The sequence below is a fragment of the Falco punctatus genome (assembly GCF_963210335.1).
Source record: "Falco punctatus genome assembly, chromosome: 5".
Lineage (NCBI taxonomy): Eukaryota > Metazoa > Chordata > Aves > Falconiformes > Falconidae > Falco > Falco punctatus.
The window spans coordinates 20217664-20239395 of NC_137584.1; the positions used below are offsets into that span (position 1 = coordinate 20217664).

At 38.9% G+C, this 21732-nt stretch overlaps 1 long non-coding RNA gene across 1 annotated transcript in view; it reads right to left on the reverse strand.

The window, feature by feature from the left end:
• LOC308064001 overlaps positions 1-21732 on the reverse strand; it is a 69630-nt gene that overhangs the window by 33315 nt on the left and 14583 nt on the right. Inside the window, exon 1 of the long non-coding RNA XR_013928151.1 lies at positions 1-21732. This exon is cut by the window's right edge and continues 14583 nt beyond it. This is a non-coding gene — a long non-coding RNA (uncharacterized lncRNA).

Sequence of the window (21732 nt, forward strand, 5' to 3'; positions counted from 1 at the left end):
TCACTTTTGTGTCAGCTGTGGTCTTTAGCTTAGGCAGATCTTCCCTGTCTTGATTGTTTTCCTTTTCTGAGCCTCCTCTTCAGCTAAAAAGTCAAAATTCTTTTCACTGAGGTTTTCAAGACTTGGCTAAACAATGCTGCAGCAGACAAATGTAGTGTTGGTGCTTTGAGGAAGAAGCTGGACTAGGTGACCTCCAGAGGTTCAATTCCAGTTCACATTTCTGTGATTTTTGCCTACAAAAAAAGATTATATGTATGTCAGGCTTGGAAATGTGTTAACTTCTATCTCATCTGCTAAAAATAAATGAAAGGCTGCATCTACACTGGGAAAAAGGACAAATTTCTCTTAGGTTTGGATATTACATATGAATTGTATGAATCCTTTACTTGACCTCTTACTAATCAATACAGGGTACAGAAACTAAAATAGTGCTAAATTAAATAAAGTTTCTCCTTTGAGCATCTATGAAAAACAGAATGTTGTCTTGATTTCAAATATGTAATGAAAAACCAGTCCCAAGCCTATTACTCCCCGATGGTGATTTTTTAATTTTGATTTTCAGTGTATTTTAGTAGTTTAACTAGTTGAAACTGTACGTTAAAGATCAACACCAAACTCTTATTGTAAAGGTAATTTCTTTGAAAAAATGTTTAGAAGCTGTGGAACACTTATGACAGTATCCTTCTCCATACTGAGTCAAGGAAAACTTGACACATCTGAGCCACCTGGGTGAGATCAAATTTAAAGGCTAGTGGATTCCTGCACTTAGAAATGCCACTTGTGACACAGTAAAACTTACCTTTATAGACATTTGTGAAAAATGAAGGAGTGTGGTCCAAGCAGATTCATTTAAACACCCAGGACTCTGTATTATTCAGAAAGTTCTAGTCATTACATAGGTGTTTCCAAAAATGGAAATGGGAATGAAAAATATGTAACTGTTCCTCTTTCCTTTTCAGGATTTTTTTCAGGAAGTGTGTCTAAAGCTTATAAATAAGTTATCAGCAAATGTGAAATTAATGATTAAAGCTTAATTGTACCCTGGGTTTAAAGAACAATTGAAGAAATAGTTTGTAATTGTACTTGGAACAGATGTGCAACTGATTCTCTGTGCTAGTAAATTTTCAGTAGCATGCTACAGTTCAGAAGGGATTGGAAGATCGAGTCACTTTAATTTTCCTTCACGAAACTTACTTTTTTCACAACTACAGGTAGAATCCTGCCTGCTGACTCCTACCAAGTCCATTAAGCAGGAGTTGCTGTGGTTGACACTGCTTGGCTCCTTCAGACACCATTTTGAAGTTAAAAAGAGTATCATTAAGAGTTATCATTAATTCTGTAGACCTGCTGCAGGGTAAGATTTCCCTTGAGCTTTTTGCCCACTGTTTCTTCTCATCGATATTGTTTCTGCAGTCCTCGTTCATATCATCATCTTTGATTTGGCTCTTTTTTTACTGAATGACGTTTTATATGTCTCAGAATAGTCTGGGTAAAGTGGCAAAGAAACAACAATTTCTGAAACATCAAAGCATATTCCATGCTTCTCCAATGTAAATTCAGCAAAATCTTTGTCATAATGCAATCCTCCTATTTTATAAATAGGTTCCTTTGAATCCTTTGTTATCATTTAACATGCTTGCAGAATTTCTTCTTATCCAAGTAACTGTTTTCATCCAGATAAAATTTACTTTCCATTTTGTCCTTGCTTTTATTAGAATACTGTAGATGAATTTTGCTCCTCAGGCAACATGCTTAAGTTTGCAGCACCACTTTTATGTGTGTTTTTTTTAAAAATAGGTCTCTGTATTTTACCTTATATTGTTATTTAGGGTGTTTGTGAAATGCCTATAAATCTTGTGTGAGATTCAGGAGTTTGTTCTTACGTTATGAAGGATAAACCTAGGATTTGGAGGGAAATGCAAACAAAACCTGAGTGGTATTCTTGGCACAATTATAAACCGTGGTCTTGAAAGCTTGCAAAACTAATATGCTTGAAGTTAAATGTGCACTTAGCTCTTTGCTAAGTCAGGGATGAAATGAATAATTAACCACAACAGAAAAAACCAAAATTATAAGAACACTGCAACACATAATAATGGTACATAAAATAGTAATAAAATTCTTGAATATCAACCATAATAAGAATTCTTGTATCTGAAACAAACACCAAAGTCACCTAAGGTTTTCATATTAATCTGTGAATAAAGATGGTCTTACATAGCTGCACAGCAAAATTTTGTGTTTGCCTAGCCAAATACATTATATCAAAGGAATGACTCCTGATTTGGAGAACTGAAAGTTCCCACCCATTTATACAAGTTAAGCACATTATAAATTTTAAATTTCATTTTTCAGCACCTTTCTGAGAATGTATTTATCTCCCAGAAGACACTGTTTGACTTCCCTCTGTAAAACATAGCGACAGGTGTTCCAAGCATCTCCCAAAATGGTCAATGCAATTTCAATAATGTATGAAATGAGCAACACCACTACTGTTTGTGAAGGAAATGGAAATCCAGCAGCATTCAGGTTTAAACAGGATCTTGTTATCAAATGCAAATCAATTGTGAATATGGTAATGTTGTTTTAAATAGTAAACAACAGGAGGCAAGAGGACTTACATGGAGCCCTCTAAAAGGAAGGTTTCTAGGTGATTTTGTCTATTGTTTTTTATATCTAGTAACTTCAGAAATAGTGTGCAGCCACACCATCATTTCAGGTTGTGTAGCTTTCTTCAGTGTCAGTAGGAAGTATTTAATCTGGGGGTGCAACATGCCTCAGTGGAGTAACTCCTAGCAGCCCTGAAGACAGCTGGAATGCTGCTGTTAGTCTCAAGGGGAATCAGGATTTAGACCACGGCACTCAAACAAAACCAGTAACAAAACCTAATAAACTACCAGTATACTTAGCATATTCTGTATTTTTTTGCAGGTCATAGATATCTGGCTATGAAAGGAATTGCAGAGCTGTGAACATACATTTCTCTAGAGACTTTGTCATTATAATTTTTTCTGTGTTAAATCACTACTAAGTTCAAATATACTGACCATTCTTAAAGAAAACACACGAAACTTTAGTATTGCAACATCCTGAGCACTCTTTTCTACAGTTGATAGAAAAGGACTCCTCCAGAGGCTGTTGTTCTGTTCCAACAAGGTGCTTGCAATGAGTAGGGTGATCTGCACTTCAGGTGTGACTGGTGACAGAAGATAGTGGGTGGTAAGCTTAGTTTACTTGTAGGATGGTTACCTGGATAAAGCAAAAGAATTTGAAATATCTACCTATTTCAGTGAATAGTGACAGAGTATATAGAGCATATTGATTTATTTTATTTCAATATAATTTATTTAGTTCAACATAAGTGCTAGTTATAAACAAGTTCCTTCTTTCTGGCATGCTCTGATATTAATTTAACTTCATTTCCTTACTGCAGGTTCAAGAAAATCCCATACTCATCCAATGCGTTTTATCACTGGATCGTATGTGATGTGAAAAGTCCTATGCAAAGTCAACACGCCAGGATGAAATGGCTTAGCAATATAGGGCTTAAGTAGTGCCTAACCACTTATTAGTGGATTTGACCTCGTTACCCTTTCTAAGCAGAAGTGTTTTAATCCTTATTCATAAGTGATGAACTAAAAGACAGAAAAAGCAACCGTTTTGATCAAAGCTAAGCAATCATCTTTGACAGAAGATGAACCCCAACTTTTGAAGGCTTAGTACTGTGCTAGTTTTACTTCTAAGTGTAGTGTTACTAAAATGTAATGAATTTCATGGACCGCTACTTTCTATCCTTACTGGAAAGTCTGTGGTTTAACTTACTTGTTGGACATCACCATTCTTTTCTTCCCTGCATATAGGCTTAAAGTTGACATGTCTGCTGCTTTTTTCCCCTCCGTTCTCTCTGCTCTCTCCATATGTACAGAGACTGTCTTAGCTTATTTTTCATCCTGCCCAGTGTCTGTTCCAATTTAACCCTAATTTTCATTATTAATTTTACTTTCCATCATCCTATATGTTTCTGCAGGTGATATGAATTAATACATAAAATAAAAGCTCCACAACACTCAATTCTGAACCAATAACATTTTAGTGACTTTTGAATTATCACAGGCAAAATGAAGATGCCTGTCCTTAGTTCTAATTCATTATTTTTCCAGGCATTTGGTGCAAGATATTAAAGGCAATCATTTCCATGAATGAACTTATTTCCCTTTTGTATATGATAAATCATTCCCAGAATAAGAAGGATGGACTAATACTAGTTACTAATCAACTATCAGCTCAATGATGCTTTCATTGATGTGAATTAGTATAGTAAATCTGAAAAACAGCAAGCAGTAGGTTTGAGATAAAAATCAGTGTCATTGCAAAGTGTGAAACAGAAGCTGCAGAAAGCAGTATGTGACAGTATTTAATAGTACAGAAATGTGGTATAGCATTTTGTGTATTACACATCATGTGTTTTATCACCTTATGCTGATGGCAAATTGTGCATCAGAACGCTTCCTTTCAATACAGGTGTCGTGGAGTCATGCACTTCATTCGTAAGAGAGAGGCAACAGTATACTTTATTGATATAAAGTAGTGAGTTAAAGTTCAATGGTAAATGTGACGGTGGTTTAACAATATAGCAAGGTATACTTCAGTATTTACCGCATAGAGGACAAGATCACAAAAAACGGTCAGAGACCCTTCCATTGAGTTACAAGGTTCAGAAAAGACCCTCTTTGCTTTCTAAACTTCTCAGAGGAGCCTAGGTGCAGCTGGGTCTACTCCTAGTCCTAGACTTGGTCAATAGTTTATGTCTAAAGGATTATATATGCACAATCAATCCTTTGTATCACGTAAGTTTAGCATACTGTTAACCACTTACCAAGAAACTGTTGCAGCAAAGGATACCTCAACCTCTAGGAATAACCTTGAGAGGTGTCCCTCCTCAAGGGGAGGTCCTGGCTTGCAGTCTGCTGTGGTGCAGGAGAGCTCAATGGGCCTTGGGTTGTCCACTCTTTATCGAGTAAAGTTATTGACTTACAGTCATATTTGGATACCAGCAAGATGCTTGGGTCATGGTTCCAGACAGCCCTTGGCTACTGTGTTGCCATCTGTCACCCAAAGTCTAGAGTAAGCTGGGTGCAGCCATCACAACCCCATTGGTGGTTATGGCTTAAGCAGGGGCGGGAGGTGGGTGGGGGATTGGGGTGGGGGGCCGTGGGGTCAGGGGAGCACACTGCCACAACAGGCAGGGAGAGAGTAATTCATTTATGTATATGCTGGGGAGTCTGAACTTAACAGTAAACTTACTTCAGACCTGGCTTCCCTGTTGGGTAGTTAAGAGTAGACTACAGGGCTCAGGGTCGGCTTCTGACTCATTCCAGGTCTATATTCTAGTATTCTCCAAAGGCCGTACCATGGATCATATACTCCAGAAATTGAAATTTCTATGTTTCTTATCAAAGTACTGGGGAAACACAGAGCTGCTTAGTTTTTCAGAGTAGTCAAGATCAAGCTGCTTAGATGATCTAAATCACCTTCTAGGAAAAAAAAAAAACCAAACACAAGTGCCATGTGAGACTATTAATGCTATTTGCAAATGAAGGCTAAAAAAGGACCAGATTTTGTGAATTTTCCTTCATAGAAATATACATGCATTAAAAAAGACAGCTGAAGTAGATTTCTGAAAGTGCAAACACCATGATCCATATGGAGGGGTGTACATCCATCCCATCTGTGAGGGCAGAATCACACCCTGAGTTCCTGAAAACAACAGGAGATGGGGACATGGCACATTTTATTCTAATGGACCGTAGCCGTGTGATTGAGAAACTCCGCTGAGAACACTGAGCCTGCCAGGAAAGGGTTTGTGCTCATGGGCTAAGTTTTATACTTGCACAGTAGTGGCTGCTTCTCTGCAATTGGGAGAGGTCTGTCAGCATTTCTATGACAGAGATTCTGGTATTAGGCTTAAGCAGCTTTTGGCTTTTAAATGCTTCCTGACTGAGAAAGTCAAAAAAAACAACTCCGTAAATGAAAGAATTGCAACTCCAGTCATAAGTGTATTAACTCACATGGTACTGCTGTCATTTCCTCCCTGAAAAATATTGCGTAGATCACAGTGTGTCTATGTTTTCTAAGTTTTGTCCTATTTGTGAATGAAATTGGATTACTTTAAACAATGTTTTTCTAACCTGCTGATACTGCTGTCCTCATCACATCCATCTTTTCTAATTACTTTCTCCAAAGTTGCCTTTCTCAGCAAGCCTTGAGAACTGCTATTCAAGACACTGAGAAAAAGAAATGTCTGCTGTTTGCCTATGTTAAAAAGTCCTGCCATCTTGAATTACATTGGTCTCCAAGAAAGCTGGTAACAAGCGTTTTGTAATAAAAAAATGAAGACATGGTATTTACAGAGTTTCATGTAATTAAATTCTGAAAATACCTCACAGCTCTCTTTCTGTTTAATTTTATTGTCTGAAGAATACATTTCCTTATGCCTACATCAGAAAGGTCCGAAGCCAGGACCCCTAGTTTCAAAACTTAATTTTCAGTGTTGCTACATTTAGCTGACCAGGCTAAGAGATTGTAGGTTCAGGGCTGTGAAGGTTTGGGCAGGTGACAGGCAGGGACTGACGCTGCTGCACAGCATGGCATCACTGGCAGAGGAAGGGCTGCCCTGCAACAGAGAGTTTTAAGAGATTATCTGAAGCCTTTCTGATGACTTAGTAAAGCTAGTCTGAAGCAGCTTACCAAAACTTACAGAGCTGTTTATCTTCTCTGAAAGTCCTGAAGGTGCAGAAGAAAGCCATGAGTTTTGCTACTTGTGTGAAATAAAATCTGAATATTTTTTACTGTTACTTCATCTGTGTTCTATATCCTATAGTTTACAGTATCTTTTGTCTCCCCTGGAGCAGAAGTGTCCCTGTTTTTTCTCCATGCTGTTTTACATTTGAAACTTCCAGAAGTGACCTTTTTTAATGGTATGGAAACATGCAGTGAACACACATTGAATGTATTAACACTTAAACATTGCACAGGGTCTACCATGTAAATTCACAGAAGTTATTGGCCTAAGACAATTCTATTATGTCTCAATTTAATTCCTTCATCGTGTTATCCTTTACCTTTACATCCTTTACTGTTATCTTCTTGAGAATGCCTATTTATTATTTAAAGTTACATTAGATGAGCTGTCAACATTTTCTTCAACTAGGCAACTATTTTCATTCAAAGAAAATTACTGTGCTCCCAATACTTGCTTTTATCAGCATATTATAGATTATTTTTTTTTTATTAAGGACAAATTATCACTCAAAACCTAATTTATGTGCACAGTAACTTCTTTTTATATCATTTATAATTGTGTGTGCATTCCCATATTAACATTATAACATATTACAAACTGATAAATGTGGTGCTGTTATGAGATACCACATAAAAATATATTTAACGACCTTTCCATACAGCAGACAGATACTTTAGCTCATTGCTTTTTAGAAGAAGCTGGGTATATTCACTGTGGCTATTATAGTTTGTAATACCTTACATTGCAAGTTCTAAAGTCTATGAGAATTCCCTGCACACAATAGAGCTCCTACCGTATGTCAGGTAAATAAAATATATTTTGAAAACTCCCTAAACACCTACTTTTCAACAGTAGTTATTAAGGTTATTTATGGACGTATCTATTCTCAGCATGTGGAATTCATAGCCACGGGAAGTCATAGAATAAATATCAGAGCTGGATTTGAAAAGTAGTTGGCTCATTTTATGACTAAAGTAATGTTTGTGGGTGGTACATCCCTTAGCATGGCAGCTCTGTGCAGGTACAAATGCGAGAGTAGATTCATTGCCCTGAGGAAGAGAGGAACTTAAAAATCTGTCTTGTCGTTCTTTGCTGAATGTCATCCCATTTTTCAACACACCTTTTGAAATGACTGCCAAAGCTGGACAGAGTAATCCATGGACTCATTTTTACTGCTTCTTAATGCTGTTCTCTGGATTTATCCCAGATTAATGCTCCTGTTCAGGTAACCCCAATTTAATCATGCTTTGACTGTGTACCATACCTTTCTATGTATAAGGTATGTACCTCATACCTCTGTGTACCATGATACCCCTCCTATCCATGCTGAGGGGATATGTTCTATGTGCCCTCTCTTCACCTAAGTAATTTTATAGAAAAATGGCTGTGTATGACTCAGTTGCCTTGATGACTTTACTTCCTAATACGCAAATATACATTTATCATCTTAGATTCATATAAATGACTTATTGTTATGTTCTAGTGAACACCTTTTTTGTCATCACTGGATTTTATTAGCAATAGTTATATTACAGGTCATTGCCTAAGATACCAAATACCATTAAGCCAAAACTGGACCCCACAAGAAACATGACTTCCCACTTCCAGTTACTTTGGCAAGTCTGTTAGTCATCCAGATTCTCTTCCATTTTTATGGGTTTTATTGATTCTATATAGTGTTATATATAGTGGTAAGTCAAATAAACAAATCTCATAGAAAATCAAATGGTTCAAATTATTCTACTACTTTACACAGTTGCCTTCTCCAACTGGACTTGCAGTCCCGTAATGCTGATGACAAGTCTTAGATCAGTGCAGAGCATTAAACACAGTTGGCCAAGTGTAACATGTGTACACAATTTTTCACTTACACACTTATCCACCCACCCCCAACACATACACATGTGTACACGCGTATTTTTTCAAAAGTTTAAGCAATGAATAGAGGTAAAATAAGTCTCGATAGACTATTCACCTTATCTACTAGAGTGATGCAATATTATTAAAAAAGAGAATGTTTATTCTACATTTTCCTTAGGTTCGCAATGAAATAAAGGGTCTAACATATGGACTGTAAGTGTCCTGCCAATTGTTTAAAATTACAAACCCCAAATACAATATCAGCCTGTCATTCCTTCAAGCTGTAGCCCATACTGAAATGCTAAAGGCTCATACAGCAGCCTATACCTCAAATCACCAACCTCTCTTCAAAGCTTGGCTGAAGCAGATGGACCTTCCTACATACAACCAGAAATATAAATTTTTAATCTTGTCTCTCCAGGGCTCACAGTATGAGACTATATCCTGATATTTAATAAAATAATTACTACTTACTGCAATTCCATGGTTTAATAAAATCTCAAAGGCAACAAAAGACAAATAAAAATAAGTGAATGGGAGAGCAAAGATCACAAAAGCCAACAAATTAATTGTTACTTTAGGCATGTTTTCCTTGTTGTGGTGTCGTAGTTTAACCCCAGCCAGAAACCAAGCACCATGCAGCCACTTGCTCATTCCCCCCTCACCCAGAGGATTGGGGAAGAGGATTGGAAGGGAATATAAAACTCCAGGGTTGAGATAAGAACAATTTCACAGGTAAAGCAAAAGCCGTGCATGCATGTAAAGCAAAACAAAGAATTAATTTGCTGCTTTCCATCAACAGGCAGGTATTAAGCCATCCTCAGGAAAGCAGGGCTCCATTATGCATAACTACTGCTGAGGACGACAAACGCCTTAATGCTGGATGTCCTGTGTTGTGTCCCCCCCCGCCCCTTCCTCCTTCTTCCCAAGTTTATTTATTCAGCATGATGTCCTATGGTATGGAATATCTCTTTGGCTAGTTCAGGTCAGCTGTCCTGGCTCTGTCCCGTGTGTCGTCCCCCCTCGTCCTCCCCCCCCTGTTTCCCATGTCCATCCAGCCCTCTCGCTGGCAGGGCCCAAGAAACTGAAAAGTCCTTGACTTAGCATAAACATCACCCAGCAACACCCAAAACCATCCGTGTGCTGACAACACTGTTCTCACACCAAATCCAAAACACAGCACTGCACCAGCTACTGAGAAGAAAAATAACTCTGTCCCAGCCAAAACCAGGACATGTGGTTAACACCTATATGAGAAAATTAGTGTGACAGAGTCTCCTTGGGAGCCTCCTGCAGAGTCAGCTGACCCCAGCAGAATGATGTAGAAGGCATCACCTAGATGTGTCCATGCTGCAGCAGTTCATTGCTCCAAACAGCACTGGCCAGATGTCTCCTCCATGCTTTTTGAGACAAAACTGGAAAATGTTTGTCAGGGAACATGAAGAACACAGAGAACCAAGAGTGTTACTTATCTCCAGCTTACAGCTGGCCTGTTCCCTGAAGTAGAAACTCCATTTTCTGCTGCTAGCTGAACAGATCTGTATCTACTGTAGATACCCATACTCTTTTGAGAGGGCATGTGTATCTGTGCAAAGTTCTTTCTTGCTAATGTATTAGTGGCTAGAGCATTTAGCCAGAAAATTGGACAGCAGTCCTGACAAATGTATGTCTTCCAGTTCCCAGAAAAGCTACCTAACCAATTTCTTGGAGAATACCTGTGGGACCACACACATTGATCCTGCTGGGGCTGTGTCAGAAGAAGAACAAATAATAAAACCATGTCACTCTGTCATGGAGGCATGGGAAGAAGGGTTCCTACCATTTTGTTCTAGCACCCATGGTTGTTTCTGGTGACCAGGATCCAATTAATGTGAAACATAGAGTGGAACACAGATCTCTCCTACCCTGACAAATTGCTGTCATGACCAGGACACTAGCCAGTAAGGCGGTGCTTTCTGCTGAGCTTATTGCTTTTGTTATATCTTAGAAAGGTTTGAAAATGCCCAGTGAGCAGGATGATCTAGGGAAGCGGGTAGAGTTTAGGTATCACTATATTAACATACCTATACTGTTACAGTCTTTGAGTACTTGTGCAAGGTGCACAGGGAATATCTGTGATTCAGAACACAGGTGATTAATACAGATGCTGCAAAACTGGCTGGCTACAGCTGGAGGTTGCTGGCTTTCTGAATAGACTTCCTGAAAATGCATGACTTACTCTTTAAAGCACCTAAATGGGCTCTCTGGATCTCATTCATAGGCATAGTGTGCAAACCCAAATAATTAAATACAACTGCCCCTGCCTAAATAATTATTTAGACAGGTCAATTAGAACTGGAATAGTTCAATCCAGTGTCTCTGCAGCTTTTCTTTGGAGTTGAACAGCAGCTTTTCCTCCTCAAAAGGCTGGAAAACTAGTTAGAGAAAGTGTAAGACAGTGCTCTAGCATGGCATCCACTCTGATTATGAAGCCCCGATGTTAATGTTTTATTTTAGGCTATAGGATTCAGTCTTAAAACGCTCTAAGACATGCAAACGTGTGAGTGATCTTCCAAGTTGTGCTTAGGTCTCTTGCAGTCATACATGTTTACAGCACTGAACTCAAGTTCTGATTTGTGAGGGACAGTAATTTTGTAATGGGAGTCCTTGATTAGTTTATTAGTTAGTGGTGACTACCATTTGTTATTTACCTGCATCTGTATTTCTCCCTTAATATGTTTAGAAAGAAGCAAAATGAAGCATCAACCCCTGATCTGTTTAAAAAGATGGGAAAAGATTGTGCTGTTTAAATTTATGTTTCAAATTAAAGTAGCTGAAGGAATTGGACATTATTTATTTACTCTATTTGTTTAAAATTGTTGGCATAAGAAAAATAGTGTATTTTAAAATGAATTGTCCAATTCATAAGCATCCTAAACTATGAAGAAGCCATACATTTTTCCATATAGAATAGTAGCATTTTATTAAAAACACTATCCATAGTCTGTACTTGCAGTCAAAGGAGAAGGTATGGAAGATAAAACGTGATGTCAATTTATCTTATTGCTATAAAAAATACAGCTGAAAAGGAAGAAAGTTGCATTACCAACAGAAAAATCATATTACCCTGTGTATATTTAAAAGAAAATGTCAGTTTATTTTTCATCTGTTTCTCATGAATGCAAACAGTACCTGTTTCTTGTTGAGCAGACCTGCTGAGTATAATACTAAATAAAAGCAAAACAGGATCTGTTCACTAGGCTGAATTCCCTTACCTTCCAGTCTCTGAAGGATTCAAGCAAAATCAAAGGTCTGTGCTTCTTATGCCAGAAAGGGGCAAATTATCAAGAAACCACTGTGAGCTATTGAGCCGCCATGGAATAATTTTTCCCAGTGGTTGTTTTCATGGCAGTGAAAGAACATGGTGCATTAATTAGTTCAATAGGAACACGTAAAGGACACAAAATATATCTTCAGTTCCTTTGTTTTCACCTTGTTACAGTTCTCAGGAATACAAATATCAGTGACCACAGATGTGGCTCCTTACACAGATTAGTCCAAGGTCAGTGGTTAATAATATTAACAACATTCATAATTTTGTTAAGGGTGGGACCCCTGACTTGCAGGAATAATGGAGACTGTACAGGATTTGGGCTGGATTAAGCAAAGACAGAAGGGAGACTTGAAACTACCATTATATAGTGAGAGCTGTAGACTCATTCTCAGAGCTAGTATTCTTTGTAAGCATCTGCCCAGGATCTTGGCTCATAGAAATTTCTAGATTCCTCTTCTGAAAAGCTAGGTGGTATTGGTAACTTGTGCTGGGTCATTTTAACTGCCAGTACACTATTCTGCTTAATGTGAAGGGTGTGTTATGGCTATTTTGACAAGTAGTTGAAGCTTTTTGCTCTTAGTGTGGCACATACTGCATGTGATATTCAGACAGTGAGTGATAGTTTGGGACTACGATGTCTCTTTCACATAATGGATCCAGCTTTCTTTGATTTTAAGATTCTGCACAGCCAAGGTGTGCACAGACAGACTGACAGATAGATGAATGTTATGTACAATGTATCCATAAAATGCTTTTCACTGAAACCATTCAGACTTTAGCCAGCTTCCACGGCTGCAGGTGTGTATTTACACTCTGAAGGTCATATGTGAACCAGGAGACTTGCAACACCTCCCCCCCACCCCAACTACAGCAACAACAATTCTTCCTCTGTCTTGCTTAAATGTCTAGTATACCCTTATGCCGTATGCAAGAGTACAGTAACTAGGTGCTTTTTGTTTTGTCAGACATCCTGAAAACAAGTCCATCTCCTATGCACCATAAGTAAGGCTTTTTGCTATTATCAGTGTGTCTAAACTCTTGCACAATAAATTATTACTTTTTGAGAGCTTTTCTAGCTATATGGATTATTTCACCACTGTGGGTTATTTAAATGTTGCTGTTTGGTTTGATGGATCACATCCAGATGGGTTAGGCCAACATTACTGGCTTATTCAAATGGCCATTTTTCATAATAAATGTCTTGCTTTCTCCATCCGATACAACACTATACCAGCAATAGAGCTAGCTCTAAGTGAACTAGCTTATCTGCACTGCAGAGTAGCAAAGAACTTGGCTCATGGAAACAATATACTTGTGCCGGTGCTGTGTTGACTACCCAATGAATATCGTTGTGAGTAGCCCCTGGAGAAGAGGATGATTAGTCCAGGCACTGTAGCTACGTCGCTTCCAGTTCTGAACCTAAATCAGTCAGACCCAGCCTGGGGATCTCTGTGCAGGCATATCCAAGGTGTACCACTACAGCATGTGCATTTGTCTGAAACACAGCTAATAATAGCTGTGACCGACAAGGAGAGCACAACCTTTTTACTTCAAGGTATCCTTTGCCACAGTGATCTACATCTCTGTGAGTCTGAGATAAAATTACTGTAATATACTCTGTGTGGGACTACAGGCTGAAATGGAAATGGGAGTGACAACAAAATACAGTTGCCCCATGTAGGTAGTATTTTGTGTTTGTTTAGCTTTGGTCTCCAGTGACTGCCGATTTCTTTCTGGATGGAGGTCAACTGTAAAGCTCTGTGAGATCCAAGTGCTCTTTTCTGTCATTGTGGAGATCCAAGTGCTCTTCTCTGTCATCGTGACATGCTGAACAGTTATGATCAGCTAATGCTCTCATTACTGAGAGAATAGTGCTGCCAGAAGCTCCTGTCCTCTTGTCCTTCATGACAGATACTGGGATTTAAAATTAGTATTTTCTGCCAGGACTCTGCTCTATTGGCTTTTGAGACTGCAAAGCTAATCTTTTCACCTCTGCATTTAGCTCACAGAAACATTGATGTTTGTACAAATCCTGTTGTTTGATAGGTGAAATATTGTATCTTTTAGATATCTTTTGTATTGGAGAGAACAGCATTTGAATTGAATAATGACAGCAATTACATCCAGGTGGCTCAAGCTTGTCATGGATACTTATTTACATTTTTAAATCAAAAAAGCTAAAATAATAATCAAATGCAAATCACATTGAAGGTGACTTCACTAGTCTAAGTATGTCCATTATTCTAGGTTAAATGAACCCACTGATCAAATGATCATTATGTTCTATGGTCATGATTAGTATATAAGATCACGCCTATAACAACCTTATGCTACATTTTTTTGGGTGATTATCTGCCTGACCACCGGCACGTATCCACTCAGTTTTGTGGATTTTGACCTCAGATGATATACTTATGTGGTGTTTCTCAAGCTTCTTTTAATCAGTCATTCTAGTTCCTTTGTAAAGTTTTTCTTTTCCTTTGCAAAATTCTGGAGTCATGATGATTTTGGTAGTAAGAAGCTGCTATCACCAGATATATGGGAACACTTAATTATTCAATAATGGTGTGCATTTTAAAATTATATAGGTCAGATTACCATATCTGACATTCTGTTGAGTGGACCCAGTTTTATCAGCTTTTGAAGAAGCATGTATGTAAATACAAGCAACAAAAAAATTAATTCAAAAGCAAAAAGTGACAAACTTGTTTTCATATGTTGCTCACCATGCCATAGCTGAGGCTTCGCAATGTCACATAATACACTAATCTATGTGTGACAGTTTGTTAGTAGTTTAAAATAAGCACTAGGAATATAAGCCACATCTCATTAGGTCCACCATTACTAATGTGTGGTTGGCCTTAGAGAAAGAAGAATATGTTATGAAATAGTGATTCGGTGGTGTTGTTCTAAAAGTTTTTATGATTCTCTTATTTGACCATGCATCATATTGGGGTGGGGGTGGGGGTAGAGAAACAGATCAGAAATGCTACCATTTATCGTGTTTGTCTCTCTATTTTACAGGCAGGTATAGTAGAATATTTTATTATCTTTGTTTTCTATCCAAAGACTGAAAGCACAATCTACCTTGCTCAATAACTTCTTCCTTTTATACTCTTTCCATATTACTTTACTAAAAAATACATGGGAACTCTGTGGTATTATGTGGTAGGGCAGTTCATGCCATATTATAATTATTCCCAATTGCAAATACAAACCACATTTTCGATAGCTAGATAAATAAGTTGTGCCTATCGGGAGTTTAATGTCAAACATCTGACTTGGAAAAACATCTAAGTTTGATATGGTAATAGAAGAAAAATAATTACTCTATCTGTGTCTTTACGCAGATCTGTACTTTTCCTGTTGGAACTAGAGAAAATCAAACTTAAAATGGAAAAGTGGGCTCATCTGAACATCCTTGAACACTTTTGAGCATTCCTGCTTATCTAGTGCTGTCCATAGCGACTTGCAATAGGCTTACCGCCAGGGCAACCCAGACACACTGAAGTTAATGCTAATTGTGAGTCTGACAAGCACGTCTACCACCATTTTTAACATCTTTCCCAGATAAGTCTGATCTAAATTTTGGGTTTCCAGGTGACAGTGCAGCTAACTCACAGTACATTTTAGATAAATTATAGAAGTAATTCAGCACAGGGAGGGTTCCTATGTTGGCAGATCTTTGCTGACAGATGACAGTTCTGTTTCCTTATGGATAACAGAGCTGAGTTTCAAACTTCTTGATGCTGAAATGTTTTGTTGTAGCAGGATCTGAGTAAGAAATTACTTTCATATATATCAGAAGCTATTTGATAGGTATATAATTCAATTGCCTTTCAATGTATAATTTGATATGTTAGGATCTTTGAGTATTTCCTGATTTCAATTAATAGTGTATGTCTTTATTAATAGCAAAAGGAAATAAATATTTCAGTTTATTTGCATGTTGTCACTGAATGAGTACTGAGTAAACTCTTAGTGGAGCTATCTAATTGCACATGACAAGTATGTAAAAATTAACGTGACTGATAAAGGTTCCTGGAGAACTTCAAATGCTTAGTCCAAATATGTGAAGTATTAAGTTTTGCTAATTGGAAATTCTATTTACTTAATTAAAATACAGAGCCTGTATGCTAATACAAATGAGAACAGTCAATATATAGCTTGCAGGCATAAACAAAAGGGGATTACTTACCTGAAAAACACATTTACCTTAATTACAGAACTCAAATTTTGTAAGTCTGTTCCTGATGAAAGTGAAAGGGCATTATAAAAAGAACTGAGGTTAGCATATTATTCATGAGATTAGTTTAAAAATTATACCTCTAATACAGTGGCTATATATTTTCTTTGCCATATTCTTAATATAAGAAACATCGTTCAAGAAGTGTTATTAGTACTTTATCATATTTAATTTTTAACTTTGATCTAATTTGCTCATATAATTCCCTCAGTGACTCTCAGGGGACAAGAAAGATTGTCCTATAATTTGTACTAACGATGCTGATAACAGAAAGATCAGTGTTCTAAAAAAGACACGCTAATCCAAATATAGCCATCTGCAGCTTGGCAATCAGCAGGAAACACCATGATGTGCACACCAAAAGAAAGTGAAAGTGAGATCTGTTAAGCTAAATGTCACTTTCAGGAGCACCACCTTAGGAAGTAAAGTGTCTTGGCAGCAGCACATAGATGGCTTTGACAATGAAATGTTTTTTCCAAAGTTGTTTTTTATAAAAATCTTTCTTCTGAAAGTGACCATGAACTCTGTCACAGACATGATACCTCTCCTGCTGTGAACAAATATTGGAGCTGGGAACAAGCTGCCCTGCAGTATTTGTGATTTAGCCTGTCTTCTTATCTAGTTGAAAGACCGTGTCAAATCTTAGGACTACATGTGTTGTCGTTCTCTACTCCTTCAAACTAAACGCATTTAACAGCAGTCCTAGTACCAATGAATTACCATGATATGAAATAATCAATACACCTGCCACTTGAATTTTGAATGAGAATATAATTCCAAAACCAAGCGAAGCAAGGACATGAAGCTGACAGCTGCAGAAGTAGATTAAAAAGGGGCTGCAGCGCAGCTTCACCTTTCACTGAGGCCACTTGATTTTCAGAAATGCTGCAGAAAGCCCAGGTGTGTCCCAAGCAAATGGCAGTGGCTGCAGCTTACCTCCAGGCATGCAACACTGTGGCTCTGCCATAGGAATGCATGAATTCAATACTGAGTGCCTTTGATTGAAAATTGCAGACTGATTTAATTTCTAAATCAAATATCCCCGATCTTTTAAAAGCCAACCTTAGGGGTGCCTTTCTGGTGCTTTTCTAAACATTTGCTAATGTAAACTTGAAAACATGGTCTTTACAAATGTATGCATCCAGTCTCAGACAATGCCTTTCAGCTTCATGCTGTCGGTACAAAGTAATTGAGATTGCCTTATGGCTGAAGAGCAGTAAATAACTTCCCTCTGATCACCCCCTGCTCTTTCACAGGCAGAGTTTTTCCATCCTCTTTCTACTTTGAGCCACTTGCTTCCCCTCTGTCAGCAATTCATAGCTCCTAATCATTGTGCTGACACCATGGTTTGCTAACCCCTTTGCAAATCTGCTCACTGGAGTCTCTCAGGTAAAAAAATAAACAACAAACTCCATGGGTGTTTGTGACCACAACACCGTTATAACCCTGGACAATTTCAGCTGCTTATAACCACACAGTATTAAGAGTTATATCACTACAATTAGGTACAATTTGGGCTATAGGACTGGTGGATGTGACTTCTTAAATCAGAATTACAGTGTAACATTATGGATAAAAGATAGGCTCCAAGTGAATCCTTGCTGACAATATATCAAAGACAAGTGTGGCTGGGTGGGTTTTTTTCCTCTTTTGTTTTCTTTTCACAGAATAACTGAATGGTCTGAATTGGAAGGGACCTGTAGAGATCATCTAGTCCAGCCCTCTGCTAAAACAGGTTCACCCAGAGCAGGTTGCACAGAATTGCATCCAGGCGGGTTTTGAATGTCTCCAGAGAAGAAGACTCCACAACCTCTCTGGGAAGCCTGTTCCAGTGCTCTGCCACCCTCAAAATGAAGTTTTTCTTCTTATTCAGATGGAACTTCATGTGTTGCACCCATTGCCCCATGTCATGTTCTTGGGCACCACTGAAAAAAGCCTGGCCCCATCCTCTTGACACTCACCCTTAAGATATTTGCATACATTCCCTTCCCTTCCCTTCCCTTCCCTTCCCTTCCCTTCCCTTTTTCCCCATGTTTTCCCATGTTTTTCTATATTTTATTTTGTTTTATTTTTTAATTTTATTTTCTTATCCAGATGCTGCATAGAGGGTAAAGCATAGCCTTTTACATCTTAATTTCTTAAAGATGTAGGTTTTCTCATTTGGGGTGCCCTATGTCCTCTGTGTCAGTGCGCATGAAATGTCCATTGTAGGTCATTGCCAACTGAACACCACTGGCATCAGTATGTAATATCTGTGACTGCATCAGGGAGATGAGGAGGACAAAGGCTTAATGCTACCAGCTGCTGTCAGCCACAGTACACATCTATACTTTCAAATTCTTTCCAGCGGCAAGGACTTCTTCCATAAAAGAGGCCCTTATTCAAATGGAAGCTACAGGACTGCAGAGCTGTGTTTATTGCAAAGCTTTTAGCTGCATGGAGCTCAGAAGATTTGCAATGGAATCAGCCTTTGTTTAAAACAAATCACTGATGGCCTTGTGTCACAAGATCTTCAAATGTATATTAGTCCGTAATTGGTTCACCCATCAGTGTGAACTTTTCACTCACTTGATAATTACGTCTGGCTTATATTAGTTTATTGCTGCTTGCTCAGAGAACAGCCTGATTATTGCATGCAGGCATTCATTAAGCAAGCAGCTGCACATGAGGTTTAGTTTATTTGCATTTTGGTACCTGAACCCCAAAAGCCACCTCTCATGACCATATGAAAGTTTTACTGCTCCTCATGTTTCCTGTGTACTAGTTGCCTGTTGCTGGCTTCCAGCTGGTGACTCCAACCACCCAAGCCCTGCCAGCAGGAGGGATCATGCGAATTCTCCTTAATGTGCTTTTGGCAAAGTTAGTCAATTTAGATTAAACCACTGTCATTAACAGGTTAAGTTAACCTGACTGACTTTGCCTGAAGATGATGAGGGAGAGATTGCATGATCCTTCCCTTGGAAGATCCCCTGTAGGGAAAATGGGCGGTGGCAGAATGACTGAGAGATGCAAAGTCTTCATGGGCTACAACAGTTTGCAAAATGAATGAAAATGTGACCCAATTATAGGCAGATGTACAAAAATAATGGTTAATGATTATACCTAAAAGCACGGTATGAGGAACATCTTGCATGACTATGCCTATTAATAGTAAATTAAAAAGTGTGAGACATGGTTTGAGCACTGATGTGATCATCCATGCTGTTTGCTTGTTAACATGCTCCCTAGCACTTTTGGCCTGGGGTCAACCAACCAGAAAAACACAGCTTGGAGACAGAATAGGTCAATAAGCAGTGTGGACAAGACCAGCTTTTTCAGATGGAGGGAAGGGTTTAGCTTTGTAAGCCTGTGCTGTGCCACTTGCCCTGAGGACAATGGGGAGGATTCATATGGAACAGAAGAGGAACTGAACCCAGTACATAAGTGGCCAGGTTCCCTAGGATGCTTTGCATCCTCCCTGGAAATCTGAGCAGTCCTGGGCACATGGGTTACATACCATGTCTTTCACTGAACTAAAAGGGAAATCTAAAGAAATCACCTAGTTTAAGGCATTTGTGTGTGTGAAACTAGGCTTTGTGAAAGTTCTTTCCTGTCCACATCCCACCCACATTTTGTATGGACAAGCAATACGTTACTTGATGGAGATATTCAAAAGCCATCTGGACATAGTCCTGGGCAACCGGTTCTAGGTGACCCTTCTAGAGAAGAGGTGTTGGATCAAGTTACCTCCAGAGGTCCCCTCCAACATCAACCATTCTGTCATTCTGTGACACTTAGCCTAATAATGTAAGGTTGTGTGGAAGAAGAGAGTGTGTGCTTCCTTATGGTCATGTGATCAAGGACGTTGTCAAATTAGATGATAAGGAAAAGGAGAAAACCCAAAACCAAGCTGCTGGGAGGGACTGGCATGAATGAGGTGTGTGAAGAGCTCAGCACCGGTGGCTGGAGCGTGACTACGGGTCACAGCTGATGTGTCTGGTGCCAGCTGCTGGAGGTGGTGTCTGTATCTGCCCCAATCCTTGTGTGTGTGTCATTTACCAGTACACTCCAAGCTGGGCTTGCTGGCAAGGAGGAGGCTCTGGGTCTGGATAGGCGTATCAGGTGGGTGGAGGGTCTGTGTGGGTATCTGGGGAGACTTGTGGGTGTGGAATGCCCATGGAACAGCTGTGTGAGTGTGTGTCTGCACCATACAAAGCTGGACCAAGCAGTGAGTCAGGGACTTATGGGGCAGGAGAGTGTTGTGTGTGGGCCCGCATGAGTGACCTGTCTTTGCCAGCCCAAGAGGAGGAGGGGATGGGACTCACTGTGCTTATGTCTTGTCAGTCCTATATGTACGTGCAGCTGAAGTCAGCACCCTCTCTGTGTGACTGGCCATGTCTGTGTCCTGTGTGTGTCCTGTGTGTGTGTGCACGTCTGGGATATGTGCTCAACTTCCCTACTGGGTGAACCTGCAATTGGGAAGGCAGCAGGTGTGTACCTCAGCCCAGGCAGAGACCCCAGGTCCCGAGGGTACCCGTCTGGGCTCCAGCGGTTGCACAGGAGGAAGTCCTGGGCAAGGGCTGCTGGAGGTGATGGCCACTCCTAACATCCCTTAACAAAGAATTTATAATACAACTTGTTGCTTAAACCTGGAATTTGGACCCTCTGTATGTAATTTGCATTGGAAGAAAGATGAATCATATAAAATTTAATATGTTCTGATACTTTTTCTGTTCTTCAGAAATATGTAAGAATTATGTTAATCCCTGTTTCTAGGGAAAACAATAAAAGCATCATACTCAATCATGTTTTTCAGTCCACGCTAAACATGGAGCTGATGAAAAGCTGGAGGTTTTCTGTGTGATACTAAATGAGAATGATTAGGTACAAAAATTTTCCTGCAGAGTTTGAAAATTGACATTCCCTGTTGTCTTTGAGAGATATACTGAAAATCATTACAAGTTCTCTGCAATTGCTCAATAATTTTCTCAAATTGCTAAAATATACTTCACCCTTGAGCTCTTCCTTCTCTTTGCCTTCCACTTCCATTGCTATCAAAACCCATACACCTTCACAAACATTCGCGACAGTGCCCTGCCTTTCTGGCGTTTGTGCATATCATGGTAAATTATACTCTTATAATCCTCTGCCCTCAGTCTTACATTAAATCACTTTAGCCAGGGTGTTTTATTTCCAAATATTTTGTCCCCTGAAAACTAAGGCTCAGTTTATCAGATGATCTTGGTAATTAGAAATGAAGCTCATAATAGAAGGACCATTACTGTCTCATTTGCATTTGCTATGTCAGATGATGAGTTAAAATTACAATAAAATGGCTAATTTGCACTACATAAACATACCCAGAACCTAAATCTGATGCATTTTAAGTTCCTTTTGTTTACAGAAATAAAGATCCTGTTAGAAGGATTGAGCTGGCTTTTGGCATAAACTCTCAATTTTCTTGATAGTTGTGAATCCCCTTAATCCCTTGCATTCTTTGTAAATCATTTTGCATTACATATTCACTTTCCT